This window comes from Ascaphus truei, unplaced genomic scaffold (assembly GCF_040206685.1).
Source record: "Ascaphus truei isolate aAscTru1 unplaced genomic scaffold, aAscTru1.hap1 HAP1_SCAFFOLD_282, whole genome shotgun sequence".
Taxonomy (NCBI): Eukaryota; Metazoa; Chordata; class Amphibia; order Anura; family Ascaphidae; genus Ascaphus; species Ascaphus truei.
Genome location: NW_027455772.1, coordinates 126,547 through 150,184, shown reverse-complemented (window position 1 = coordinate 150,184; position 23,638 = coordinate 126,547). Strand labels below are relative to the sequence as shown.

At 41.7% G+C, this 23,638-nt stretch overlaps 49 non-coding genes and 6 pseudogenes across 49 annotated transcripts; all 55 read right to left on the bottom strand.

Annotated features, from left to right (window-relative positions):
• Positions 1-250: 250 nt before the first annotated feature.
• Positions 251-369, bottom strand: LOC142482510 (5S ribosomal RNA). The gene has a single exon (XR_012796722.1). It is a non-coding gene; the product is annotated as a 5S ribosomal RNA (ribosomal RNA).
• A 286-nt stretch (positions 370-655) lies between these two features.
• Positions 656-774, bottom strand: LOC142482484 (5S ribosomal RNA; annotated as a pseudogene).
• A 286-nt stretch (positions 775-1,060) lies between these two features.
• LOC142481876 (5S ribosomal RNA) lies at positions 1,061-1,179 on the bottom strand. Its single transcript, XR_012796132.1, has one exon. It is a non-coding gene; the product is annotated as a 5S ribosomal RNA (ribosomal RNA).
• A 286-nt stretch (positions 1,180-1,465) lies between these two features.
• LOC142482509 (5S ribosomal RNA) lies at positions 1,466-1,584 on the bottom strand. The gene has a single exon (XR_012796721.1). It is a non-coding gene; the product is annotated as a 5S ribosomal RNA (ribosomal RNA).
• A 286-nt stretch (positions 1,585-1,870) lies between these two features.
• LOC142482483 (5S ribosomal RNA) lies at positions 1,871-1,989 on the bottom strand (annotated as a pseudogene).
• Positions 1,990-2,275: 286 nt separating this feature from the next.
• On the bottom strand, positions 2,276-2,394 carry LOC142482482 (5S ribosomal RNA; annotated as a pseudogene).
• A 286-nt stretch (positions 2,395-2,680) lies between these two features.
• On the bottom strand, positions 2,681-2,799 carry LOC142481875 (5S ribosomal RNA). Its single transcript, XR_012796131.1, has one exon. It is a non-coding gene; the product is annotated as a 5S ribosomal RNA (ribosomal RNA).
• A 286-nt stretch (positions 2,800-3,085) lies between these two features.
• Positions 3,086-3,204, bottom strand: LOC142482507 (5S ribosomal RNA). The gene has a single exon (XR_012796719.1). It is a non-coding gene; the product is annotated as a 5S ribosomal RNA (ribosomal RNA).
• Positions 3,205-3,490: 286 nt separating this feature from the next.
• Positions 3,491-3,609, bottom strand: LOC142482481 (5S ribosomal RNA; annotated as a pseudogene).
• Positions 3,610-4,285: 676 nt separating this feature from the next.
• Positions 4,286-4,404, bottom strand: LOC142482708 (5S ribosomal RNA). The gene has a single exon (XR_012796914.1). It is a non-coding gene; the product is annotated as a 5S ribosomal RNA (ribosomal RNA).
• Positions 4,405-4,690: 286 nt separating this feature from the next.
• Positions 4,691-4,809, bottom strand: LOC142482500 (5S ribosomal RNA). Its single transcript, XR_012796718.1, has one exon. It is a non-coding gene; the product is annotated as a 5S ribosomal RNA (ribosomal RNA).
• A 286-nt stretch (positions 4,810-5,095) lies between these two features.
• Positions 5,096-5,214, bottom strand: LOC142482707 (5S ribosomal RNA). The gene has a single exon (XR_012796912.1). It is a non-coding gene; the product is annotated as a 5S ribosomal RNA (ribosomal RNA).
• Positions 5,215-5,500: 286 nt separating this feature from the next.
• On the bottom strand, positions 5,501-5,619 carry LOC142482488 (5S ribosomal RNA). Its single transcript, XR_012796716.1, has one exon. It is a non-coding gene; the product is annotated as a 5S ribosomal RNA (ribosomal RNA).
• Positions 5,620-5,905: 286 nt separating this feature from the next.
• LOC142482466 (5S ribosomal RNA) lies at positions 5,906-6,024 on the bottom strand. Its single transcript, XR_012796701.1, has one exon. It is a non-coding gene; the product is annotated as a 5S ribosomal RNA (ribosomal RNA).
• A 286-nt stretch (positions 6,025-6,310) lies between these two features.
• LOC142482477 (5S ribosomal RNA) lies at positions 6,311-6,429 on the bottom strand. The gene has a single exon (XR_012796712.1). It is a non-coding gene; the product is annotated as a 5S ribosomal RNA (ribosomal RNA).
• Positions 6,430-6,715: 286 nt separating this feature from the next.
• On the bottom strand, positions 6,716-6,834 carry LOC142481874 (5S ribosomal RNA). Its single transcript, XR_012796130.1, has one exon. It is a non-coding gene; the product is annotated as a 5S ribosomal RNA (ribosomal RNA).
• Positions 6,835-7,120: 286 nt separating this feature from the next.
• LOC142482465 (5S ribosomal RNA) lies at positions 7,121-7,239 on the bottom strand. Its single transcript, XR_012796700.1, has one exon. It is a non-coding gene; the product is annotated as a 5S ribosomal RNA (ribosomal RNA).
• A 286-nt stretch (positions 7,240-7,525) lies between these two features.
• Positions 7,526-7,644, bottom strand: LOC142482453 (5S ribosomal RNA). Its single transcript, XR_012796689.1, has one exon. It is a non-coding gene; the product is annotated as a 5S ribosomal RNA (ribosomal RNA).
• A 286-nt stretch (positions 7,645-7,930) lies between these two features.
• On the bottom strand, positions 7,931-8,049 carry LOC142481873 (5S ribosomal RNA). The gene has a single exon (XR_012796129.1). It is a non-coding gene; the product is annotated as a 5S ribosomal RNA (ribosomal RNA).
• Positions 8,050-8,335: 286 nt separating this feature from the next.
• On the bottom strand, positions 8,336-8,454 carry LOC142482441 (5S ribosomal RNA). The gene has a single exon (XR_012796678.1). It is a non-coding gene; the product is annotated as a 5S ribosomal RNA (ribosomal RNA).
• A 286-nt stretch (positions 8,455-8,740) lies between these two features.
• LOC142482373 (5S ribosomal RNA) lies at positions 8,741-8,859 on the bottom strand. Its single transcript, XR_012796612.1, has one exon. It is a non-coding gene; the product is annotated as a 5S ribosomal RNA (ribosomal RNA).
• Positions 8,860-9,145: 286 nt separating this feature from the next.
• LOC142482430 (5S ribosomal RNA) lies at positions 9,146-9,264 on the bottom strand. Its single transcript, XR_012796667.1, has one exon. It is a non-coding gene; the product is annotated as a 5S ribosomal RNA (ribosomal RNA).
• Positions 9,265-9,550: 286 nt separating this feature from the next.
• Positions 9,551-9,669, bottom strand: LOC142482464 (5S ribosomal RNA). The gene has a single exon (XR_012796699.1). It is a non-coding gene; the product is annotated as a 5S ribosomal RNA (ribosomal RNA).
• Positions 9,670-9,955: 286 nt separating this feature from the next.
• On the bottom strand, positions 9,956-10,074 carry LOC142481872 (5S ribosomal RNA). Its single transcript, XR_012796128.1, has one exon. It is a non-coding gene; the product is annotated as a 5S ribosomal RNA (ribosomal RNA).
• A 286-nt stretch (positions 10,075-10,360) lies between these two features.
• LOC142482419 (5S ribosomal RNA) lies at positions 10,361-10,479 on the bottom strand. Its single transcript, XR_012796656.1, has one exon. It is a non-coding gene; the product is annotated as a 5S ribosomal RNA (ribosomal RNA).
• Positions 10,480-10,765: 286 nt separating this feature from the next.
• On the bottom strand, positions 10,766-10,884 carry LOC142482480 (5S ribosomal RNA; annotated as a pseudogene).
• A 286-nt stretch (positions 10,885-11,170) lies between these two features.
• Positions 11,171-11,289, bottom strand: LOC142481871 (5S ribosomal RNA). The gene has a single exon (XR_012796127.1). It is a non-coding gene; the product is annotated as a 5S ribosomal RNA (ribosomal RNA).
• Positions 11,290-11,575: 286 nt separating this feature from the next.
• Positions 11,576-11,694, bottom strand: LOC142482408 (5S ribosomal RNA). The gene has a single exon (XR_012796645.1). It is a non-coding gene; the product is annotated as a 5S ribosomal RNA (ribosomal RNA).
• A 286-nt stretch (positions 11,695-11,980) lies between these two features.
• On the bottom strand, positions 11,981-12,099 carry LOC142482479 (5S ribosomal RNA; annotated as a pseudogene).
• A 676-nt stretch (positions 12,100-12,775) lies between these two features.
• Positions 12,776-12,894, bottom strand: LOC142482706 (5S ribosomal RNA). The gene has a single exon (XR_012796911.1). It is a non-coding gene; the product is annotated as a 5S ribosomal RNA (ribosomal RNA).
• A 286-nt stretch (positions 12,895-13,180) lies between these two features.
• On the bottom strand, positions 13,181-13,299 carry LOC142482395 (5S ribosomal RNA). The gene has a single exon (XR_012796633.1). It is a non-coding gene; the product is annotated as a 5S ribosomal RNA (ribosomal RNA).
• Positions 13,300-13,585: 286 nt separating this feature from the next.
• On the bottom strand, positions 13,586-13,704 carry LOC142482705 (5S ribosomal RNA). Its single transcript, XR_012796910.1, has one exon. It is a non-coding gene; the product is annotated as a 5S ribosomal RNA (ribosomal RNA).
• A 286-nt stretch (positions 13,705-13,990) lies between these two features.
• On the bottom strand, positions 13,991-14,109 carry LOC142482383 (5S ribosomal RNA). Its single transcript, XR_012796622.1, has one exon. It is a non-coding gene; the product is annotated as a 5S ribosomal RNA (ribosomal RNA).
• A 286-nt stretch (positions 14,110-14,395) lies between these two features.
• On the bottom strand, positions 14,396-14,514 carry LOC142482462 (5S ribosomal RNA). The gene has a single exon (XR_012796698.1). It is a non-coding gene; the product is annotated as a 5S ribosomal RNA (ribosomal RNA).
• Positions 14,515-14,800: 286 nt separating this feature from the next.
• Positions 14,801-14,919, bottom strand: LOC142482372 (5S ribosomal RNA). The gene has a single exon (XR_012796611.1). It is a non-coding gene; the product is annotated as a 5S ribosomal RNA (ribosomal RNA).
• Positions 14,920-15,205: 286 nt separating this feature from the next.
• Positions 15,206-15,324, bottom strand: LOC142481870 (5S ribosomal RNA). The gene has a single exon (XR_012796126.1). It is a non-coding gene; the product is annotated as a 5S ribosomal RNA (ribosomal RNA).
• A 286-nt stretch (positions 15,325-15,610) lies between these two features.
• On the bottom strand, positions 15,611-15,729 carry LOC142482361 (5S ribosomal RNA). Its single transcript, XR_012796600.1, has one exon. It is a non-coding gene; the product is annotated as a 5S ribosomal RNA (ribosomal RNA).
• Positions 15,730-16,015: 286 nt separating this feature from the next.
• On the bottom strand, positions 16,016-16,134 carry LOC142481769 (5S ribosomal RNA). The gene has a single exon (XR_012796027.1). It is a non-coding gene; the product is annotated as a 5S ribosomal RNA (ribosomal RNA).
• A 286-nt stretch (positions 16,135-16,420) lies between these two features.
• Positions 16,421-16,539, bottom strand: LOC142481869 (5S ribosomal RNA). The gene has a single exon (XR_012796125.1). It is a non-coding gene; the product is annotated as a 5S ribosomal RNA (ribosomal RNA).
• Positions 16,540-16,825: 286 nt separating this feature from the next.
• Positions 16,826-16,944, bottom strand: LOC142482350 (5S ribosomal RNA). The gene has a single exon (XR_012796589.1). It is a non-coding gene; the product is annotated as a 5S ribosomal RNA (ribosomal RNA).
• Positions 16,945-17,620: 676 nt separating this feature from the next.
• On the bottom strand, positions 17,621-17,739 carry LOC142482702 (5S ribosomal RNA). Its single transcript, XR_012796908.1, has one exon. It is a non-coding gene; the product is annotated as a 5S ribosomal RNA (ribosomal RNA).
• A 286-nt stretch (positions 17,740-18,025) lies between these two features.
• Positions 18,026-18,144, bottom strand: LOC142482338 (5S ribosomal RNA). The gene has a single exon (XR_012796578.1). It is a non-coding gene; the product is annotated as a 5S ribosomal RNA (ribosomal RNA).
• A 286-nt stretch (positions 18,145-18,430) lies between these two features.
• On the bottom strand, positions 18,431-18,549 carry LOC142481868 (5S ribosomal RNA). The gene has a single exon (XR_012796124.1). It is a non-coding gene; the product is annotated as a 5S ribosomal RNA (ribosomal RNA).
• A 286-nt stretch (positions 18,550-18,835) lies between these two features.
• On the bottom strand, positions 18,836-18,954 carry LOC142482327 (5S ribosomal RNA). The gene has a single exon (XR_012796567.1). It is a non-coding gene; the product is annotated as a 5S ribosomal RNA (ribosomal RNA).
• A 286-nt stretch (positions 18,955-19,240) lies between these two features.
• LOC142482315 (5S ribosomal RNA) lies at positions 19,241-19,359 on the bottom strand. Its single transcript, XR_012796556.1, has one exon. It is a non-coding gene; the product is annotated as a 5S ribosomal RNA (ribosomal RNA).
• A 286-nt stretch (positions 19,360-19,645) lies between these two features.
• LOC142481867 (5S ribosomal RNA) lies at positions 19,646-19,764 on the bottom strand. The gene has a single exon (XR_012796123.1). It is a non-coding gene; the product is annotated as a 5S ribosomal RNA (ribosomal RNA).
• A 286-nt stretch (positions 19,765-20,050) lies between these two features.
• Positions 20,051-20,169, bottom strand: LOC142482303 (5S ribosomal RNA). Its single transcript, XR_012796545.1, has one exon. It is a non-coding gene; the product is annotated as a 5S ribosomal RNA (ribosomal RNA).
• Positions 20,170-20,455: 286 nt separating this feature from the next.
• On the bottom strand, positions 20,456-20,574 carry LOC142482701 (5S ribosomal RNA). Its single transcript, XR_012796907.1, has one exon. It is a non-coding gene; the product is annotated as a 5S ribosomal RNA (ribosomal RNA).
• A 286-nt stretch (positions 20,575-20,860) lies between these two features.
• On the bottom strand, positions 20,861-20,979 carry LOC142482292 (5S ribosomal RNA). Its single transcript, XR_012796534.1, has one exon. It is a non-coding gene; the product is annotated as a 5S ribosomal RNA (ribosomal RNA).
• A 286-nt stretch (positions 20,980-21,265) lies between these two features.
• Positions 21,266-21,384, bottom strand: LOC142482461 (5S ribosomal RNA). Its single transcript, XR_012796697.1, has one exon. It is a non-coding gene; the product is annotated as a 5S ribosomal RNA (ribosomal RNA).
• A 286-nt stretch (positions 21,385-21,670) lies between these two features.
• Positions 21,671-21,789, bottom strand: LOC142482892 (5S ribosomal RNA). The gene has a single exon (XR_012797091.1). It is a non-coding gene; the product is annotated as a 5S ribosomal RNA (ribosomal RNA).
• A 286-nt stretch (positions 21,790-22,075) lies between these two features.
• On the bottom strand, positions 22,076-22,194 carry LOC142482280 (5S ribosomal RNA). The gene has a single exon (XR_012796522.1). It is a non-coding gene; the product is annotated as a 5S ribosomal RNA (ribosomal RNA).
• Positions 22,195-22,480: 286 nt separating this feature from the next.
• LOC142482269 (5S ribosomal RNA) lies at positions 22,481-22,599 on the bottom strand. The gene has a single exon (XR_012796511.1). It is a non-coding gene; the product is annotated as a 5S ribosomal RNA (ribosomal RNA).
• Positions 22,600-22,885: 286 nt separating this feature from the next.
• Positions 22,886-23,004, bottom strand: LOC142481865 (5S ribosomal RNA). The gene has a single exon (XR_012796121.1). It is a non-coding gene; the product is annotated as a 5S ribosomal RNA (ribosomal RNA).
• A 286-nt stretch (positions 23,005-23,290) lies between these two features.
• Positions 23,291-23,409, bottom strand: LOC142482355 (5S ribosomal RNA). The gene has a single exon (XR_012796594.1). It is a non-coding gene; the product is annotated as a 5S ribosomal RNA (ribosomal RNA).
• Between the last annotated feature and the right edge of the window lie 229 nt (positions 23,410-23,638).

Genomic DNA, 23,638 nt, shown 5'->3' with positions numbered 1-23,638 from the left:
ATCCATGAGCCTATATCTTGCTCCATGCATACACAGAGACTGAGAAAATGACAGGTGCACTCAAATGTACTATAGACGGAATTCTTGATGTCAGAATTCTATTTTGGAAGGTTGCATTGTGTTGAACTTTCTGAGGAAAAAACGATATATTTCTTTGCCACTGCGGGAAAAAAGTAGTAAAAAATGAAACATTTTCATTTGCTGCAAGGAATGCCATGTATATTTTCATTAGGGAAGCAAAAAATAAAAACACCCACAGCACCTGGTATTCCCAGGCAGTCTCCCAACCCAGTACTAATCAAGCCTCACCCTGCTTAGCTTCCGAGATCTGACGGGATCGGGCGCTTTCAAGGTAGTATGGCCGTAGGTGGAGATTGCTGTCTCATGATATCCTCTCATTCTTAAATCCATGAGCCTATATCTTGCTCCATGCATACACAGAGACTGAGAAAATGACAGGTGCACTCAAATGTACTATAGACGGAATTCTTGATGTCAGAATTCTATTTTGGAAGGTTGCATTGTGTTGAACTTTCAGAGGAAAAAACGATATATTTCTTTGCCACTGCGGGAAAAAAGTAGCAAGAAATGAAACATTTTCATTTGCTGCGAGGAATGCCATGTATATTTTCATTAGGGAAGCGAAAAATAAAAACCCCTACAGCACCTGGTATTCCCAGGCAGTCTCCAAATCCAGTACTAATCAAGCCTCACCCTGCTTAACTTCCGAGATCTGACGGGATCGGGCGCTGTCAAGGTAGTATGGCCGTAGTTGGAGATTGCTGTCTCATGATATCCTCTCATTCTTAAATCCATGAGCCTATATCTTGCTCCATGCATACACAGAGACTGAGAAAATGACAGGTGCACTCAAATGTACTATAGACGGAATTCTTGATGTCAGAATTCTATTTTGGAAGGTTGCATTGTGTTGAACTTTCAGAGGAAAAAACGATATATTTCTTTGCCACTGCGGGAAAAAAGTAGCAAGAAATGAAACATTTTCATTTGCTGCGAGGAATGCCATGTATATTTTCATTAGGGAAGCGAAAAATAAAAACCCCTACAGCACCTGGTATTCCCAGGCAGTCTCCCAACCCAGTACTAATCAAGCCTCACCCTGCTTAGCTTCCGAGATCTGACGGGATCGGGCGCTGTCAAGGTAGTATGGCCGTAGGTGGAGATTGCTGTCTCATGATATCCTCTCATTCTTAAATCCATGAGCCTATATCTTGCTCCATGCATACACAGAGACTGAGAAAATGACAGGTGCACTCAAATGTACTATAGACGGAATTCTTGATGTCAGAATTCTATTTTGGAAGGTTGCATTGTGTTGAACTTTCTGAGGAAAAAACGATATATTTCTTTGCCACTGCGGGAAAAAAGTAGTAAAAAATGAAACATTTTCATTTGCTGCAAGGAATGCCATGTATATTTTCATTAGGGAAGCAAAAAATAAAAACACCCACAGCACCTGGTATTCCCAGGCAGTCTCCCAACCCAGTACTAATCAAGCCTCACCCTGCTTAGCTTCCGAGATCTGACGGGATCGGGCGCTTTCAAGGTAGTATGGCCGTAGGTGGAGATTGCTGTCTCATGATATCCTCTCATTCTTAAATCCATGAGCCTATATCTTGCTCCATGCATACACAGAGACTGAGAAAATGACAGGTGCACTCAAATGTACTATAGACGGAATTCTTGATGTCAGAATTCTATTTTGGAAGGTTGCATTGTGTTGAACTTTCAGAGGAAAAAACGATATATTTCTTTGCCACTGCGGGAAAAAAGTAGCAAGAAATGAAACATTTTCATTTGCTGCGAGGAATGCCATGTATATTTTCATTAGGGAAGCGAAAAATAAAAACCCCTACAGCACCTGGTATTCCCAGGCAGTCTCCAAATCCAGTACTAATCAAGCCTCACCCTGCTTAACTTCCGAGATCTGACGGGATCGGGCGCTGTCAAGGTAGTATGGCCGTAGTTGGAGATTGCTGTCTCATGATATCCTCTCATTCTTAAATCCATGAGCCTATATCTTGCTCCATGCATACACAGAGACTGAGAAAATGACAGGTGCACTCAAATGTACTATAGACGGAATTCTTGATGTCAGAATTCTATTTTGGAAGGTTGCATTGTGTTGAACTTTCAGAGGAAAAAACGATATATTTCTTTGCCACTGCGGGAAAAAAGTAGCAAGAAATGAAACATTTTCATTTGCTGCGAGGAATGCCATGTATATTTTCATTAGGGAAGCGAAAAATAAAAACCCCTACAGCACCTGGTATTCCCAGGCAGTCTCCAAATCCAGTACTAATCAAGCCTCACCCTGCTTAACTTCCGAGATCTGACGGGATCGGGCGCTGTCAAGGTAGTATGGCCGTAGTTGGAGATTGCTGTCTCATGATATCCTCTCATTCTTAAATCCATGAGCCTATATCTTGCTCCATGCATACACAGAGACTGAGAAAATGACAGGTGCACTCAAATGTACTATAGACGGAATTCTTGATGTCAGAATTCTATTTTGGAAGGTTGCATTGTGTTGAACTTTCAGAGGAAAAAACGATATATTTCTTTGCCACTGCGGGAAAAAAGTAGCAAGAAATGAAACATTTTCATTTGCTGCGAGGAATGCCATGTATATTTTCATTAGGGAAGCGAAAAATAAAAACCCCTACAGCACCTGGTATTCCCAGGCAGTCTCCCAACCCAGTACTAATCAAGCCTCACCCTGCTTAGCTTCCGAGATCTGACGGGATCGGGCGCTGTCAAGGTAGTATGGCCGTAGGTGGAGATTGCTGTCTCATGATATCCTCTCATTCTTAAATCCATGAGCCTATATCTTGCTCCATGCATACACAGAGACTGAGAAAATGACAGGTGCACTCAAATGTACTATAGACGGAATTCTTGATGTCAGAATTCTATTTTGGAAGGTTGCATTGTGTTGAACTTTCTGAGGAAAAAACGATATATTTCTTTGCCACTGCGGGAAAAAAGTAGTAAAAAATGAAACATTTTCATTTGCTGCAAGGAATGCCATGTATATTTTCATTAGGGAAGCAAAAAATAAAAACACCCACAGCACCTGGTATTCCCAGGCAGTCTCCCAACCCAGTACTAATCAAGCCTCACCCTGCTTAGCTTCCGAGATCTGACGGGATCGGGCGCTTTCAAGGTAGTATGGCCGTAGGTGGAGATTGCTGTCTCATGATATCCTCTCATTCTTAAATCCATGAGCCTATATCTTGCTCCATGCATACACAGAGACTGAGAAAATGACAGGTGCACTCAAATGTACTATAGACGGAATTCTTGATGTCAGAATTCTATTTTGGAAGGTTGCATTGTGTTGAACTTTCAGAGGAAAAAACGATATATTTCTTTGCCACTGCGGGAAAAAAGTAGCAAGAAATGAAACATTTTCATTTGCTGCGAGGAATGCCATGTATATTTTCATTAGGGAAGCGAAAAATAAAAACCCCTACAGCACCTGGTATTCCCAGGCAGTCTCCAAATCCAGTACTAATCAAGCCTCACCCTGCTTAACTTCCGAGATCTGACGGGATCGGGCGCTGTCAAGGTAGTATGGCCGTAGTTGGAGATTGCTGTCTCATGATATCCTCTCATTCTTAAATCCATGAGCCTATATCTTGCTCCATGCATACACAGAGACTGAGAAAATGACAGGTGCACTCAAATGTACTATAGACGGAATTCTTGATGTCAGAATTCTATTTTGGAAGGTTGCATTGTGTTGAACTTTCAGAGGAAAAAACGATAGATTTCTTTGCCACTGCGGGAAAAAAGTAGTAAAAAATTTCAGAGGTGCCTATGTTCAACCTCCTCCTGTTTGGATTTGAACTCACTATCTCTTCCAAGTATCAGCTTGAACACTGCACACCCCAACTCTGTGAGCCACAAGCTCACCATATAACATGCTGAGTGTTCTGAGGCCTGTATGATATATTTCTAAATGACATGGGAGGCATAAGTGTATTATTGTGACCGTTAAAAAAATACATTCTTGAAGAATTACCTTAAATGGAGAAATTAAATCAGAGACTGAGAAAATGACAGGTGCACTCAAATATACTATAGACGGAATTCTTGATGTCAGAATTCTATTTTGGAAGGTTGCATTGTGTTGAACTTTCAGAGGAAAAAACAATATATTTCTTTGCCACTCCGGGAAAAAAGTAGCAAGAAATGAAACATTTTCATTTGCTGCGAGGAATGCCATGTATATTTTCATTAGGGAAGCGAAAAATAAAAACCCCTACAGCACCTGGTATTCCCAGGCAGTCTCCCAACCCAGTACTAATCAAGCCTCACCCTGCTTAGCTTCCGAGATCTGACGGGATCGGGCGCTTTCAAGGTAGTATGGCCGTAGGTGGAGATTGCTGTCTCATGATATCCTCTCATTCTTAAATCCATGAGCCTATATCTTGCTCCATGCATACACAGAGACTGAGAAAATGACAGGTGCACTCAAATGTACTATAGACGGAATTCTTGATGTCAGAATTCTATTTTGGAAGGTTGCATTGTGTTGAACTTTCTGAGGAAAAAACGATATATTTCTTTGCCACTGCGGGAAAAAAGTAGTAAAAAATGAAACATTTTCATTTGCTGCAAGGAATGCCATGTATATTTTCATTAGGGAAGCAAAAAATAAAAACACCCACAGCACCTGGTATTCCCAGGCAGTCTCCCAACCCAGTACTAATCAAGCCTCACCCTGCTTAGCTTCCGAGATCTGACGGGATCGGGCGCTTTCAAGGTAGTATGGCCGTAGGTGGAGATTGCTGTCTCATGATATCCTCTCATTCTTAAATCCATGAGCCTATATCTTGCTCCATGCATACACAGAGACTGAGAAAATGACAGGTGCACTCAAATGTACTATAGACGGAATTCTTGATGTCAGAATTCTATTTTGGAAGGTTGCATTGTGTTGAACTTTCAGAGGAAAAAACGATAGATTTCTTTGCCACTGCGGGAAAAAAGTAGCAAGAAATGAAACATTTTCATTTGCTGCGAGGAATGCCATGTATATTTTCATTAGGGAAGCGAAAAATAAAAACCCCTACAGCACCTGGTATTCCCAGGCAGTCTCCCAACCCAGTACTAATCAAGCCTCACCCTGCTTAGCTTCCGAGATCTGACGGGATCGGGCGCTTTCAAGGTAGTATGGCCGTAGGTGGAGATTGCTGTCTCATGATATCCTCTCATTCTTAAATCCATGAGCCTATATCTTGCTCCATGCATACACAGAGACTGAGAAAATGACAGGTGCACTCAAATGTACTATAGACGGAATTCTTGATGTCAGAATTCTATTTTGGAAGGTTGCATTGTGTTGAACTTTCTGAGGAAAAAACGATATATTTCTTTGCCACTGCGGGAAAAAAGTAGTAAAAAATGAAACATTTTCATTTGCTGCAAGGAATGCCATGTATATTTTCATTAGGGAAGCAAAAAATAAAAACACCCACAGCACCTGGTATTCCCAGGCAGTCTCCCAACCCAGTACTAATCAAGCCTCACCCTGCTTAGCTTCCGAGATCTGACGGGATCGGGCGCTTTCAAGGTAGTATGGCCGTAGGTGGAGATTGCTGTCTCATGATATCCTCTCATTCTTAAATCCATGAGCCTATATCTTGCTCCATGCATACACAGAGACTGAGAAAATGACAGGTGCACTCAAATGTACTATAGACGGAATTCTTGATGTCAGAATTCTATTTTGGAAGGTTGCATTGTGTTGAACTTTCAGAGGAAAAAACGATAGATTTCTTTGCCACTGCGGGAAAAAAGTAGCAAGAAATGAAACATTTTCATTTGCTGCGAGGAATGCCATGTATATTTTCATTAGGGAAGCGAAAAATAAAAACCCCTACAGCACCTGGTATTCCCAGGCAGTCTCCCAACCCAGTACTAATCAAGCCTCACCCTGCTTAGCTTCCGAGATCTGACAGGATCGGGCGCTGTCAAGGTAGTATGGCCGTAGGTGGAGATTGCTGTCTCATGATATCCTCTCATTCTTAAATCCATGAGCCTATATCTTGCTCCATGCATACACAGAGACTGAGAAAATGACAGGTGCACTCAAATGTACTATAGACGGAATTCTTGATGTCAGAATTCTATTTTGGAAGGTTGCATTGTGTTGAACTTTCTGAGGAAAAAACGATATATTTCTTTGCCACTGCGGGAAAAAAGTAGTAAAAAATGAAACATTTTCATTTGCTGCAAGGAATGCCATGTATATTTTCATTAGGGAAGCAAAAAATAAAAACACCCACAGCACCTGGTATTCCCAGGCAGTCTCCCAACCCAGTACTAATCAAGCCTCACCCTGCTTAGCTTCCGAGATCTGACGGGATCGGGCGCTTTCAAGGTAGTATGGCCGTAGGTGGAGATTGCTGTCTCATGATATCCTCTCATTCTTAAATCCATGAGCCTATATCTTGCTCCATGCATACACAGAGACTGAGAAAATGACAGGTGCACTCAAATGTACTATAGACGGAATTCTTGATGTCAGAATTCTATTTTGGAAGGTTGCATTGTGTTGAACTTTCAGAGGAAAAAACGATATATTTCTTTGCCACTGCGGGAAAAAAGTAGCAAGAAATGAAACATTTTCATTTGCTGCGAGGAATGCCATGTATATTTTCATTAGGGAAGCGAAAAATAAAAACCCCTACAGCACCTGGTATTCCCAGGCAGTCTCCCAACCCAGTACTAATCAAGCCTCACCCTGCTTAGCTTCCGAGATCTGACGGGATCGGGCGCTGTCAAGGTAGTATGGCCGTAGGTGGAGATTGCTGTCTCATGATATCCTCTCATTCTTAAATCCATGAGCCTATATCTTGCTCCATGCATACACAGAGACTGAGAAAATGACAGGTGCACTCAAATGTACTATAGACGGAATTCTTGATGTCAGAATTCTATTTTGGAAGGTTGCATTGTGTTGAACTTTCTGAGGAAAAAACGATATATTTCTTTGCCACTGCGGGAAAAAAGTAGTAAAAAATGAAACATTTTCATTTGCTGCAAGGAATGCCATGTATATTTTCATTAGGGAAGCAAAAAATAAAAACACCCACAGCACCTGGTATTCCCAGGCAGTCTCCCAACCCAGTACTAATCAAGCCTCACCCTGCTTAGCTTCCGAGATCTGACGGGATCGGGCGCTTTCAAGGTAGTATGGCCGTAGGTGGAGATTGCTGTCTCATGATATCCTCTCATTCTTAAATCCATGAGCCTATATCTTGCTCCATGCATACACAGAGACTGAGAAAATGACAGGTGCACTCAAATGTACTATAGACGGAATTCTTGATGTCAGAATTCTATTTTGGAAGGTTGCATTGTGTTGAACTTTCTGAGGAAAAAACGATATATTTCTTTGCCACTGCGGGAAAAAAGTAGTAAAAAATGAAACATTTTCATTTGCTGCAAGGAATGCCATGTATATTTTCATTAGGGAAGCAAAAAATAAAAACACCCACAGCACCTGGTATTCCCAGGCAGTCTCCCAACCCAGTACTAATCAAGCCTCACCCTGCTTAGCTTCCGAGATCTGACGGGATCGGGCGCTTTCAAGGTAGTATGGCCGTAGGTGGAGATTGCTGTCTCATGATATCCTCTCATTCTTAAATCCATGAGCCTATATCTTGCTCCATGCATACACAGAGACTGAGAAAATGACAGGTGCACTCAAATGTACTATAGACGGAATTCTTGATGTCAGAATTCTATTTTGGAAGGTTGCATTGTGTTGAACTTTCAGAGGAAAAAACGATATATTTCTTTGCCACTGCGGGAAAAAAGTAGCAAGAAATGAAACATTTTCATTTGCTGCGAGGAATGCCATGTATATTTTCATTAGGGAAGCGAAAAATAAAAACCCCTACAGCACCTGGTATTCCCAGGCAGTCTCCCAACCCAGTACTAATCAAGCCTCACCCTGCTTAGCTTCCGAGATCTGACGGGATCGGGCGCTGTCAAGGTAGTATGGCCGTAGGTGGAGATTGCTGTCTCATGATATCCTCTCATTCTTAAATCCATGAGCCTATATCTTGCTCCATGCATACACAGAGACTGAGAAAATGACAGGTGCACTCAAATGTACTATAGACGGAATTCTTGATGTCAGAATTCTATTTTGGAAGGTTGCATTGTGTTGAACTTTCTGAGGAAAAAACGATATATTTCTTTGCCACTGCGGGAAAAAAGTAGTAAAAAATGAAACATTTTCATTTGCTGCAAGGAATGCCATGTATATTTTCATTAGGGAAGCAAAAAATAAAAACACCCACAGCACCTGGTATTCCCAGGCAGTCTCCCAACCCAGTACTAATCAAGCCTCACCCTGCTTAGCTTCCGAGATCTGACGGGATCGGGCGCTTTCAAGGTAGTATGGCCGTAGGTGGAGATTGCTGTCTCATGATATCCTCTCATTCTTAAATCCATGAGCCTATATCTTGCTCCATGCATACACAGAGACTGAGAAAATGACAGGTGCACTCAAATGTACTATAGACGGAATTCTTGATGTCAGAATTCTATTTTGGAAGGTTGCATTGTGTTGAACTTTCAGAGGAAAAAACGATAGATTTCTTTGCCACTGCGGGAAAAAAGTAGCAAGAAATGAAACATTTTCATTTGCTGCGAGGAATGCCATGTATATTTTCATTAGGGAAGCGAAAAATAAAAACCCCTTCAGCACCTGGTATTCCCAGGCAGTCTCCCAACCCAGTACTAATCAAGCCTCACCCTGCTTAGCTTCCGAGATCTGACGGGATCGGGCGCTTTCAAGGTAGTATGGCCGTAGGTGGAGATTGCTGTCTCATGATATCCTCTCATTCTTAAATCCATGAGCCTATATCTTGCTCCATGCATACACAGAGACTGAGAAAATGACAGGTGCACTCAAATGTACTATAGACGGAATTCTTGATGTCAGAATTCTATTTTGGAAGGTTGCATTGTGTTGAACTTTCTGAGGAAAAAACGATATATTTCTTTGCCACTGCGGGAAAAAAGTAGTAAAAAATGAAACATTTTCATTTGCTGCAAGGAATGCCATGTATATTTTCATTAGGGAAGCAAAAAATAAAAACACCCACAGCACCTGGTATTCCCAGGCAGTCTCCCAACCCAGTACTAATCAAGCCTCACCCTGCTTAGCTTCCGAGATCTGACGGGATCGGGCGCTTTCAAGGTAGTATGGCCGTAGGTGGAGATTGCTGTCTCATGATATCCTCTCATTCTTAAATCCATGAGCCTATATCTTGCTCCATGCATACACAGAGACTGAGAAAATGACAGGTGCACTCAAATGTACTATAGACGGAATTCTTGATGTCAGAATTCTATTTTGGAAGGTTGCATTGTGTTGAACTTTCAGAGGAAAAAACGATAGATTTCTTTGCCACTGCGGGAAAAAAGTAGCAAGAAATGAAACATTTTCATTTGCTGCGAGGAATGCCATGTATATTTTCATTAGGGAAGCGAAAAATAAAAACCCCTACAGCACCTGGTATTCCCAGGCAGTCTCCCAACCCAGTACTAATCAAGCCTCACCCTGCTTAGCTTCCGAGATCTGACAGGATCGGGCGCTGTCAAGGTAGTATGGCCGTAGGTGGAGATTGCTGTCTCATGATATCCTCTCATTCTTAAATCCATGAGCCTATATCTTGCTCCATGCATACACAGAGACTGAGAAAATGACAGGTGCACTCAAATGTATTATAGACGGAATTCTTGATGTCAGAATTCTATTTTGGAAGGTTGCATTGTGTTGAACTTTCTGAGGAAAAAACGATATATTTCTTTGCCACTGCGGGAAAAAAGTAGCAAGAAATGAAACATTTTCATTTGCTGCGAGGAATGCCATGTATATTTTCATTAGGGAAGCGAAAAATAAAAACCCCTACAGCACCTGGTATTCCCAGGCAGTCTCCCAACCCAGTACTAATCAAGCCTCACCCTGCTTAGCTTCCGAGATCTGACGGGATCGGGCGCTGTCAAGGTAGTATGGCCGTAGGTGGAGATTGCTGTCTCATGATATCCTCTCATTCTTAAATCCATGAGCCTATATCTTGCTCCATGCATACACAGAGACTGAGAAAATGACAGGTGCACTCAAATGTACTATAGACGGAATTCTTGATGTCAGAATTCTATTTTGGAAGGTTGCATTGTGTTGAACTTTCTGAGGAAAAAACGATATATTTCTTTGCCACTGCGGGAAAAAAGTAGTAAAAAATGAAACATTTTCATTTGCTGCAAGGAATGCCATGTATATTTTCATTAGGGAAGCAAAAAATAAAAACACCCACAGCACCTGGTATTCCCAGGCAGTCTCCCAACCCAGTACTAATCAAGCCTCACCCTGCTTAGCTTCCGAGATCTGACGGGATCGGGCGCTTTCAAGGTAGTATGGCCGTAGGTGGAGATTGCTGTCTCATGATATCCTCTCATTCTTAAATCCATGAGCCTATATCTTGCTCCATGCATACACAGAGACTGAGAAAATGACAGGTGCACTCAAATGTACTATAGACGGAATTCTTGATGTCAGAATTCTATTTTGGAAGGTTGCATTGTGTTGAACTTTCAGAGGAAAAAACGATATATTTCTTTGCCACTGCGGGAAAAAAGTAGCAAGAAATGAAACATTTTCATTTGCTGCGAGGAATGCCATGTATATTTTCATTAGGGAAGCGAAAAATAAAAACCCCTACAGCACCTGGTATTCCCAGGCAGTCTCCAAATCCAGTACTAATCAAGCCTCACCCTGCTTAACTTCCGAGATCTGACGGGATCGGGCGCTGTCAAGGTAGTATGGCCGTAGTTGGAGATTGCTGTCTCATGATATCCTCTCATTCTTAAATCCATGAGCCTATATCTTGCTCCATGCATACACAGAGACTGAGAAAATGACAGGTGCACTCAAATGTACTATAGACGGAATTCTTGATGTCAGAATTCTATTTTGGAAGGTTGCATTGTGTTGAACTTTCAGAGGAAAAAACGATATATTTCTTTGCCACTGCGGGAAAAAAGTAGCAAGAAATGAAACATTTTCATTTGCTGCGAGGAATGCCATGTATATTTTCATTAGGGAAGCGAAAAATAAAAACCCCTACAGCACCTGGTATTCCCAGGCAGTCTCCCAACCCAGTACTAATCAAGCCTCACCCTGCTTAGCTTCCGAGATCTGACGGGATCGGGCGCTGTCAAGGTAGTATGGCCGTAGGTGGAGATTGCTGTCTCATGATATCCTCTCATTCTTAAATCCATGAGCCTATATCTTGCTCCATGCATACACAGAGACTGAGAAAATGACAGGTGCACTCAAATGTACTATAGACGGAATTCTTGATGTCAGAATTCTATTTTGGAAGGTTGCATTGTGTTGAACTTTCTGAGGAAAAAACGATATATTTCTTTGCCACTGCGGGAAAAAAGTAGTAAAAAATGAAACATTTTCATTTGCTGCAAGGAATGCCATGTATATTTTCATTAGGGAAGCAAAAAATAAAAACACCCACAGCACCTGGTATTCCCAGGCAGTCTCCCAACCCAGTACTAATCAAGCCTCACCCTGCTTAGCTTCCGAGATCTGACGGGATCGGGCGCTTTCAAGGTAGTATGGCCGTAGGTGGAGATTGCTGTCTCATGATATCCTCTCATTCTTAAATCCATGAGCCTATATCTTGCTCCATGCATACACAGAGACTGAGAAAATGACAGGTGCACTCAAATGTACTATAGACGGAATTCTTGATGTCAGAATTCTATTTTGGAAGGTTGCATTGTGTTGAACTTTCAGAGGAAAAAACGATATATTTCTTTGCCACTGCGGGAAAAAAGTAGCAAGAAATGAAACATTTTCATTTGCTGCGAGGAATGCCATGTATATTTTCATTAGGGAAGCGAAAAATAAAAACCCCTACAGCACCTGGTATTCCCAGGCAGTCTCCAAATCCAGTACTAATCAAGCCTCACCCTGCTTAACTTCCGAGATCTGACGGGATCGGGCGCTGTCAAGGTAGTATGGCCGTAGTTGGAGATTGCTGTCTCATGATATCCTCTCATTCTTAAATCCATGAGCCTATATCTTGCTCCATGCATACACAGAGACTGAGAAAATGACAGGTGCACTCAAATGTACTATAGACGGAATTCTTGATGTCAGAATTCTATTTTGGAAGGTTGCATTGTGTTGAACTTTCAGAGGAAAAAACGATAGATTTCTTTGCCACTGCGGGAAAAAAGTAGTAAAAAATTTCAGAGGTGCCTATGTTCAACCTCCTCCTGTTTGGATTTGAACTCACTATCTCTTCCAAGAATCAGCTTGAACACTGCACACCCCAACTCTGTGAGCCACAAGCTCACCATATAACATGCTGAGTGTTCTGAGGCCTGTATGATATATTTCTAAATGACATGGGAGGCATAAGTGTATTATTGTGACCGTTAAAAAAATACATTCTTGAAGAATTACCTTAAATGGAGAAATTAAATCAGAGACTGAGAAAATGACAGGTGCACTCAAATATACTATAGACGGAATTCTTGATGTCAGAATTCTATTTTGGAAGGTTGCATTGTGTTGAACTTTCAGAGGAAAAAACAATATATTTCTTTGCCACTCCGGGAAAAAAGTAGCAAGAAATGAAACATTTTCATTTGCTGCGAGGAATGCCATGTATATTTTCATTAGGGAAGCGAAAAATAAAAACCCCTACAGCACCTGGTATTCCCAGGCAGTCTCCCAACCCAGTACTAATCAAGCCTCACCCTGCTTAGCTTCCGAGATCTGACGGGATCGGGCGCTTTCAAGGTAGTATGGCCGTAGGTGGAGATTGCTGTCTCATGATATCCTCTCATTCTTAAATCCATGAGCCTATATCTTGCTCCATGCATACACAGAGACTGAGAAAATGACAGGTGCACTCAAATGTACTATAGACGGAATTCTTGATGTCAGAATTCTATTTTGGAAGGTTGCATTGTGTTGAACTTTCTGAGGAAAAAACGATATATTTCTTTGCCACTGCGGGAAAAAAGTAGTAAAAAATGAAACATTTTCATTTGCTGCAAGGAATGCCATGTATATTTTCATTAGGGAAGCAAAAAATAAAAACACCCACAGCACCTGGTATTCCCAGGCAGTCTCCCAACCCAGTACTAATCAAGCCTCACCCTGCTTAGCTTCCGAGATCTGACGGGATCGGGCGCTTTCAAGGTAGTATGGCCGTAGGTGGAGATTGCTGTCTCATGATATCCTCTCATTCTTAAATCCATGAGCCTATATCTTGCTCCATGCATACACAGAGACTGAGAAAATGACAGGTGCACTCAAATGTACTATAGACGGAATTCTTGATGTCAGAATTCTATTTTGGAAGGTTGCATTGTGTTGAACTTTCAGAGGAAAAAACGATAGATTTCTTTGCCACTGCGGGAAAAAAGTAGCAAGAAATGAAACATTTTCATTTGCTGCGAGGAATGCCATGTATATTTTCATTAGGGAAGCGAAAAATAAAAACCCCTACAGCACCTGGTATTCCCAGGCAGTCTCCCAACCCAGTACTAATCAAGCCTCACCCTGCTTAGCTTCCGAGATCTGACGGGATCGGGCGCTTTCAAGGTAGTATGGCCGTAGGTGGAGATTGCTGTCTCATGATATCCTCTCATTCTTAAATCCATGAGCCTATATCTTGCTCCATGCATACACAGAGACTGAGAAAATGACAGGTGCACTCAAATGTACTATAGACGGAATTCTTGATGTCAGAATTCTATTTTGGAAGGTTGCATTGTGTTGAACTTTCTGAGGAAAAAACGATATATTTCTTTGCCACTGCGGGAAAAAAGTAGTAAAAAATGAAACATTTTCATTTGCTGCAAGGAATGCCATGTATATTTTCATTAGGGAAGCAAAAAATAAAAACACCCACAGCACCTGGTATTCCCAGGCAGTCTCCCAACCCAGTACTAATCAAGCCTCACCCTGCTTAGCTTCCGAGATCTGACGGGATCGGGCGCTTTCAAGGTAGTATGGCCGTAGGTGGAGATTGCTGTCTCATGATATCCTCTCATTCTTAAATCCATGAGCCTATATCTTGCTCCATGCATACACAGAGACTGAGAAAATGACAGGTGCACTCAAATGTACTATAGACGGAATTCTTGATGTCAGAATTCTATTTTGGAAGGTTGCATTGTGTTGAACTTTCAGAGGAAAAAACGATAGATTTCTTTGCCACTGCGGGAAAAAAGTAGCAAGAAATGAAACATTTTCATTTGCTGCGAGGAATGCCATGTATATTTTCATTAGGGAAGCGAAAAATAAAAACCCCTACAGCACCTGGTATTCCCAGGCAGTCTCCCAACCCAGTACTAATCAAGCCTCACCCTGCTTAGCTTCCGAGATCTGACAGGATCGGGCGCTGTCAAGGTAGTATGGCCGTAGGTGGAGATTGCTGTCTCATGATATCCTCTCATTCTTAAATCCATGAGCCTATATCTTGCTCCATGCATACACAGAGACTGAGAAAATGACAGGTGCACTCAAATGTACTATAGACGGAATTCTTGATGTCAGAATTCTATTTTGGAAGGTTGCATTGTGTTGAACTTTCTGAGGAAAAAACGATATATTTCTTTGCCACTGCGGGAAAAAAGTAGTAAAAAATGAAACATTTTCATTTGCTGCAAGGAATGCCATGTATATTTTCATTAGGGAAGCAAAAAATAAAAACACCCACAGCACCTGGTATTCCCAGGCAGTCTCCCAACCCAGTACTAATCAAGCCTCACCCTGCTTAGCTTCCGAGATCTGACGGGATCGGGCGCTTTCAAGGTAGTATGGCCGTAGGTGGAGATTGCTGTCTCATGATATCCTCTCATTCTTAAATCCATGAGCCTATATCTTGCTCCATGCATACACAGAGACTGAGAAAATGACAGGTGCACTCAAATGTACTATAGACGGAATTCTTGATGTCAGAATTCTATTTTGGAAGGTTGCATTGTGTTGAACTTTCAGAGGAAAAAACGATATATTTCTTTGCCACTGCGGGAAAAAAGTAGCAAGAAATGAAACATTTTCATTTGCTGCGAGGAATGCCATGTATATTTTCATTAGGGAAGCGAAAAATAAAAACCCCTACAGCACCTGGTATTCCCAGGCAGTCTCCCAACCCAGTACTAATCAAGCCTCACCCTGCTTAGCTTCCGAGATCTGACGGGATCGGGCGCTGTCAAGGTAGTATGGCCGTAGGTGGAGATTGCTGTCTCATGATATCCTCTCATTCTTAAATCCATGAGCCTATATCTTGCTCCATGCATACACAGAGACTGAGAAAATGACAGGTGCACTCAAATGTACTATAGACGGAATTCTTGATGTCAGAATTCTATTTTGGAAGGTTGCATTGTGTTGAACTTTCTGAGGAAAAAACGATATATTTCTTTGCCACTGCGGGAAAAAAGTAGTAAAAAATGAAACATTTTCATTTGCTGCAAGGAATGCCATGTATATTTTCATTAGGGAAGCAAAAAATAAAAACACCCACAGCACCTGGTATTCCCAGGCAGTCTCCCAACCCAGTACTAATCAAGCCTCACCCTGCTTAGCTTCCGAGATCTGACGGGATCGGGCGCTTTCAAGGTAGTATGGCCGTAGGTGGAGATTGCTGTCTCATGATATCCTCTCATTCTTAAATCCATGAGCCTATATCTTGCTCCATGCATACACAGAGACTGAGAAAATGACAGGTGCACTCAAATGTACTATAGACGGAATTCTTGATGTCAGAATTCTATTTTGGAAGGTTGCATTGTGTTGAACTTTCTGAGGAAAAAACGATATATTTCTTTGCCACTGCGGGAAAAAAGTAGTAAAAAATGAAACATTTTCATTTGCTGCAAGGAATGCCATGTATATTTTCATTAGGGAAGCAAAAAATAAAAACACCCACAGCACCTGGTATTCCCAGGCAGTCTCCCATCCCAGTACTAATCAAGCCTCACCCTGCTTAGCTTCCGAGATCTGACGGGATCGGGCGCTTTCAAGGTAGTATGGCCGTAGGTGGAGATTGCTGTCTCATGATATCCTCTCATTCTTAAATCCATGAGCCTATATCTTGCTCCATGCATACACAGAGACTGAGAAAATGACAGGTGCACTCAAATGTACTATAGACGGAATTCTTGATGTCAGAATTCTATTTTGGAAGGTTGCATTGTGTTGAACTTTCAGAGGAAAAAACGATATATTTCTTTGCCACTGCGGGAAAAAAGTAGCAAGAAATGAAACATTTTCATTTGCTGCGAGGAATGCCATGTATATTTTCATTAGGGAAGCGAAAAATAAAAACCCCTACAGCACCTGGTATTCCCAGGCAGTCTCCCAACCCAGTACTAATCAAGCCTCACCCTGCTTAGCTTCCGAGATCTGACGGGATCGGGCGCTGTCAAGGTAGTATGGCCGTAGGTGGAGATTGCTGTCTCATGATATCCTCTCATTCTTAAATCCATGAGCCTATATCTTGCTCCATGCATACACAGAGACTGAGAAAATGACAGGTGCACTCAAATGTACTATAGACGGAATTCTTGATGTCAGAATTCTATTTTGGAAGGTTGCATTGTGTTGAACTTTCTGAGGAAAAAACGATATATTTCTTTGCCACTGCGGGAAAAAAGTAGTAAAAAATGAAACATTTTCATTTGCTGCAAGGAATGCCATGTATATTTTCATTAGGGAAGCAAAAAATAAAAACACCCACAGCACCTGGTATTCCCAGGCAGTCTCCCAACCCAGTACTAATCAAGCCTCACCCTGCTTAGCTTCCGAGATCTGACGGGATCGGGCGCTTTCAAGGTAGTATGGCCGTAGGTGGAGATTGCTGTCTCATGATATCCTCTCATTCTTAAATCCATGAGCCTATATCTTGCTCCATGCATACACAGAGACTGAGAAAATGACAGGTGCACTCAAATGTACTATAGACGGAATTCTTGATGTCAGAATTCTATTTTGGAAGGTTGCATTGTGTTGAACTTTCAGAGGAAAAAACGATAGATTTCTTTGCCACTGCGGGAAAAAAGTAGTAAAAAATTTCAGAGGTGCCTATATTCAACCTCCTCCTGTTTGGATTTGAACTCACTATCTCTTCCAAGTATCAGCTTGAACACTGCACACCCCAACTCTGTGAGCCACAAGCTCACCATATAACATGCTGAGTGTTCTGAGGCCTGTATGATATATTTCTAAATGACATGGGAGGCATAAGTGTATTATTGTGACCGTTAAAAAAATACATTCTTGAAGAATTACCTTAAATGGAGAAATTAAATCAGAGACTGAGAAAATGACAGGTGCACTCAAATATACTATAGACGGAATTCTTGATGTCAGAATTCTATTTTGGAAGGTTGCATTGTGTTGAACTTTCAGAGGAAAAAACAATATATTTCTTTGCCACTCCGGGAAAAAAGTAGCAAGAAATGAAACATTTTCATTTGCTGCGAGGAATGCCATGTATATTTTCATTAGGGAAGCGAAAAATAAAAACCCCTACAGCACCTGGTATTCCCAGGCAGTCTCCCAACCCAGTACTAATCAAGCCTCACCCTGCTTAGCTTCCGAGATCTGACGGGATCGGGCGCTTTCAAGGTAGTATGGCCGTAGGTGGAGATTGCTGTCTCATGATATCCTCTCATTCTTAAATCCATGAGCCTATATCTTGCTCCATGCATACACAGAGACTGAGAAAATGACAGGTGCACTCAAATGTACTATAGACGGAATTCTTGATGTCAGAATTCTATTTTGGAAGGTTGCATTGTGTTGAACTTTCTGAGGAAAAAACGATATATTTCTTTGCCACTGCGGGAAAAAAGTAGTAAAAAATGAAACATTTTCATTTGCTGCAAGGAATGCCATGTATATTTTCATTAGGGAAGCAAAAAATAAAAACACCCACAGCACCTGGTATTCCCAGGCAGTCTCCCAACCCAGTACTAATCAAGCCTCACCCTGCTTAGCTTCCGAGATCTGACGGGATCGGGCGCTTTCAAGGTAGTATGGCCGTAGGTGGAGATTGCTGTCTCATGATATCCTCTCATTCTTAAATCCATGAGCCTATATCTTGCTCCATGCATACACAGAGACTGAGAAAATGACAGGTGCACTCAAATGTACTATAGACGGAATTCTTGATGTCAGAATTCTATTTTGGAAGGTTGCATTGTGTTGAACTTTCAGAGGAAAAAACGATAGATTTCTTTGCCACTGCGGGAAAAAAGTAGCAAGAAATGAAACATTTTCATTTGCTGCGAGGAATGCCATGTATATTTTCATTAGGGAAGCGAAAAATAAAAACCCCTACAGCACCTGGTATTCCCAGGCAGTCTCCCAACCCAGTACTAATCAAGCCTCACCCTGCTTAGCTTCCGAGATCTGACGGGATCGGGCGCTGTCAAGGTAGTATGGCCGTAGGTGGAGATTGCTGTCTCATGATATCCTCTCATTCTTAAATCCATGAGCCTATATCTTGCTCCATGCATACACAGAGACTGAGAAAATGACAGGTGCACTCAAATGTACTATAGACGGAATTCTTGATGTCAGAATTCTATTTTGGAAGGTTGCATTGTGTTGAACTTTCTGAGGAAAAAACGATATATTTCTTTGCCACTGCGGGAAAAAAGTAGTAAAAAATGAAACATTTTCATTTGCTGCAAGGAATGCCATGTATATTTTCATTAGGGAAGCAAAAAATAAAAACACCCACAGCACCTGGTATTCCCAGGCAGTCTCCCAACCCAGTACTAATCAAGCCTCACCCTGCTTAGCTTCCGAGATCTGACGGGATCGGGCGCTTTCAAGGTAGTATGGCCGTAGGTGGAGATTGCTGTCTCATGATATCCTCTCATTCTTAAATCCATGAGCCTATATCTTGCTCCATGCATACACAGAGACTGAGAAAATGACAGGTGCACTCAAATGTACTATAGACGGAATTCTTGATGTCAGAATTCTATTTTGGAAGGTTGCATTGTGTTGAACTTTCTGAGGAAAAAACGATATATTTCTTTGCCACTGCGGGAAAAAAGTAGTAAAAAATGAAACATTTTCATTTGCTGCAAGGAATGCCATGTATATTTTCATTAGGGAAGCAAAAAATAAAAACACCCACAGCACCTGGTATTCCCAGGCAGTCTCCCAACCCAGTACTAATCAAGCCTCACCCTGCTTAGCTTCCGAGATCTGACGGGATCGGGCGCTTTCAAGGTAGTATGGCCGTAGGTGGAGATTGCTGTCTCATGATATCCTCTCATTCTTAAATCCATGAGCCTATATCTTGCTCCATGCATACACAGAGACTGAGAAAATGACAGGTGCACTCAAATGTACTATAGACGGAATTCTTGATGTCAGAATTCTATTTTGGAAGGTTGCATTGTGTTGAACTTTCAGAGGAAAAAACGATATATTTCTTTGCCACTGCGGGAAAAAAGTAGCAAGAAATGAAACATTTTCATTTGCTGCGAGGAATGCCATGTATATTTTCATTAGGGAAGCGAAAAATAAAAACCCCTACAGCACCTGGTATTCCCAGGCAGTCTCCCAACCCAGTACTAATCAAGCCTCACCCTGCTTAGCTTCCGAGATCTGACGGGATCGGGCGCTGTCAAGGTAGTATGGCCGTAGGTGGAGATTGCTGTCTCATGATATCCTCTCATTCTTAAATCCATGAGCCTATATCTTGCTCCATGCATACACAGAGACTGAGAAAATGACAGGTGCACTCAAATGTACTATAGACGGAATTCTTGATGTCAGAATTCTATTTTGGAAGGTTGCATTGTGTTGAACTTTCTGAGGAAAAAACGATATATTTCTTTGCCACTGCGGGAAAAAAGTAGTAAAAAATGAAACATTTTCATTTGCTGCAAGGAATGCCATGTATATTTTCATTAGGGAAGCAAAAAATAAAAACACCCACAGCACCTGGTATTCCCAGGCAGTCTCCCAACCCAGTACTAATCAAGCCTCACCCTGCTTAGCTTCCGAGATCTGACGGGATCGGGCGCTTTCAAGGTAGTATGGCCGTAGGTGGAGATTGCTGTCTCATGATATCCTCTCATTCTTAAATCCATGAGCCTATATCTTGCTCCATGCATACACAGAGACTGAGAAAATGACAGGTGCACTCAAATGTACTATAGACGGAATTCTTGATGTCAGAATTCTATTTTGGAAGGTTGCATTGTGTTGAACTTTCAGAGGAAAAAACGATAGATTTCTTTGCCACTGCGGGAAAAAAGTAGCAAGAAATGAAACATTTTCATTTGCTGCGAGGAATGCCATGTATATTTTCATTAGGGAAGCGAAAAATAAAAACCCCTACAGCACCTGGTATTCCCAGGCAGTCTCCCAACCCAGTACTAATCAAGCCTCACCCTGCTTAGCTTCCGAGATCTGACGGGATCGGGCGCTTTCAAGGTAGTATGGCCGTAGGTGGAGATTGCTGTCTCATGATATCCTCTCATTCTTAAATCCATGAGCCTATATCTTGCTCCATGCATACACAGAGACTGAGAAAATGACAGGTGCACTCAAATGTACTATAGACGGAATTCTTGATGTCAGAATTCTATTTTGGAAGGTTGCATTGTGTTGAACTTTCTGAGGAAAAAACGATATATTTCTTTGCCACTGCGGGAAAAAAGTAGTAAAAAATGAAACATTTTCATTTGCTGCAAGGAATGCCATGTATATTTTCATTAGGGAAGCAAAAAATAAAAACACCCACAGCACCTGGTATTCCCAGGCAGTCTCCCAACCCAGTACTAATCAAGCCTCACCCTGCTTAGCTTCCGAGATCTGACGGGATCGGGCGCTTTCAAGGTAGTATGGCCGTAGGTGGAGATTGCTGTCTCATGATATCCTCTCATTCTTAAATCCATGAGCCTATATCTTGCTCCATGCATACACAGAGACTGAGAAAATGACAGGTGCACTCAAATGTACTATAGACGGAATTCTTGATGTCAGAATTCTATTTTGGAAGGTTGCATTGTGTTGAACTTTCAGAGGAAAAAACGATAGATTTCTTTGCCACTGCGGGAAAAAAGTAGCAAGAAATGAAACATTTTCATTTGCTGCGAGGAATGCCATGTATATTTTCATTAGGGAAGCGAAAAATAAAAACCCCTACAGCACCTGGTATTCCCAGGCAGTCTCCCAACCCAGTACTAATCAAGCCTCACCCTGCTTAGCTTCCGAGATCTGACAGGATCGGGCGCTGTCAAGGTAGTATGGCCGTAGGTGGAGATTGCTGTCTCATGATATCCTCTCATTCTTAAATCCATGAGCCTATATCTTGCTCCATGCATACACAGAGACTGAGAAAATGACAGGTGCACTCAAATGTACTATAGACGGAATTCTTGATGTCAGAATTCTATTTTGGAAGGTTGCATTGTGTTGAACTTTCTGAGGAAAAAACGATATATTTCTTTGCCACTGCGGGAAAAAAGTAGTAAAAAATGAAACATTTTCATTTGCTGCAAGGAATGCCATGTATATTTTCATTAGGGAAGCGAAAAATAAAAACACCCACAGCACCTGGTATTCCCAGGCAGTCTCCCAACCCAGTACTAATCAAGCCTCACCCTGCTTAGCTTCCGAGATCTGACGGGATCGGGCGCTGTCAAGGTAGTATGGCCGTAGGTGGAGATTGCTGTCTCATGATATCCTCTCATTCTTAAATCCATGAGCCTATATCTTGCTCCATGCATACACAGAGACTGAGAAAATGACAGGTGCACTCAAATGTACTATAGACGGAATTCTTGATGTCAGAATTCTATTTTGGAAGGTTGCATTGTGTTGAACTTTCTGAGGAAAAAACGATATATTTCTTTGCCACTGCGGGAAAAAAGTAGTAAAAAATGAAACATTTTCATTTGCTGCAAGGAATGCCATGTATATTTTCATTAGGGAAGCAAAAAATAAAAACACCCACAGCACCTGGTATTCCCAGGCAGTCTCCCAACCCAGTACTAATCAAGCCTCACCCTGCTTAGCTTCCGAGATCTGACGGGATCGGGCGCTTTCAAGGTAGTATGGCCGTAGGTGGAGATTGCTGTCTCATGATATCCTCTCATTCTTAAATCCATGAGCCTATATCTTGCTCCATGCATACACAGAGACTGAGAAAATGACAGGTGCACTCAAATGTACTATAGACGGAATTCTTGATGTCAGAATTCTATTTTGGAAGGTTGCATTGTGTTGAACTTTCAGAGGAAAAAACGATATATTTCTTTGCCACTGCGGGAAAAAAGTAGTAAAAAATGAAACATTTTCATTTGCTGCAAGGAATGCCATGTATATTTTCATTAGGGAAGCAAAAAATAATAACACCCACAGCACCTGGTATTCCCAGGCAGTCTCCCAACCCAGTACTAATCAAGCCTCACCCTGCTTAGCTTCCGAGATCTGACGGGATCGGGCGCTTTCAAGGTAGTATGGCCGTAGGTGGAGATTGCTGTCTCATGATATCCTCTCATTCTTAAATCCATGAGCCTATATCTTGCTCCATGCATACACAGAGACTGAGAAAATGACAGGTGCACTCAAATGTACTATAGACGGAATTCTTGATGTCAGAATTCTATTTTGGAAGGTTGCATTGTGTTGAACTTTCAGAGGAAAAAACGATATATTTCTTTGCCACTGCGGGAAAAAAGTAGCAAGAAATGAAACATTTTCATTTGCTGCGAGGAATGCCATGTATATTTTCATTAGGGAAGCGAAAAATAAAAACCCCTACAGCACCTGGTATTCCCAGGCAGTCTCCCAACCCAGTACTAATCAAGCCTCACCCTGCTTAGCTTCCGAGATCTGACGGGATCGGGCGCTGTCAAGGTAGTATGGCCGTAGGTGGAGATTGCTGTCTCATGATATCCTCTCATTCTTAAATCCATGAGCCTATATCTTGCTCCATGCATACACAGAGACTGAGAAAATGACAGGTGCACTCAAATGTACTATAGACGGAATTCTTGATGTCAGAATTCTATTTTGGAAGGTTGCATTGTGTTGAACTTTCAGAGGAAAAAACGATATATTTCTTTGCCACTGCGGGAAAAAAGTAGTAAAAAATGAAACATTTTCATTTGCTGCAAGGAATGCCATGTATATTTTCATTAGGGAAGCAAAAAATAAAAACACCCACAGCACCTGGTATTCCCAGGCAGTCTCCCAACCCAGTACTAATCAAGCCTCACCCTGCTTAGCTTCCGAGATCTGACGGGATCGGGCTCTTTCAAGGTAGTATGGCCGTAGGTGGAGATTGCTGTCTCATGATATCCTCTCATTCTTAAATCCATGAGCCTATATCTTGCTCCATGCATACACAGAGACTGAGAAAATGACAGGTGCACTCAAATGTACTATAGACGGAATTCTTGATGTCAGAATTCTATTTTGGAAGGTTGCATTGTGTTGAACTTTCAGAGGAAAAAACGATAGATTTCTTTGCCACTGCGGGAAAAAAGTAGTAAAAAATGAAACATT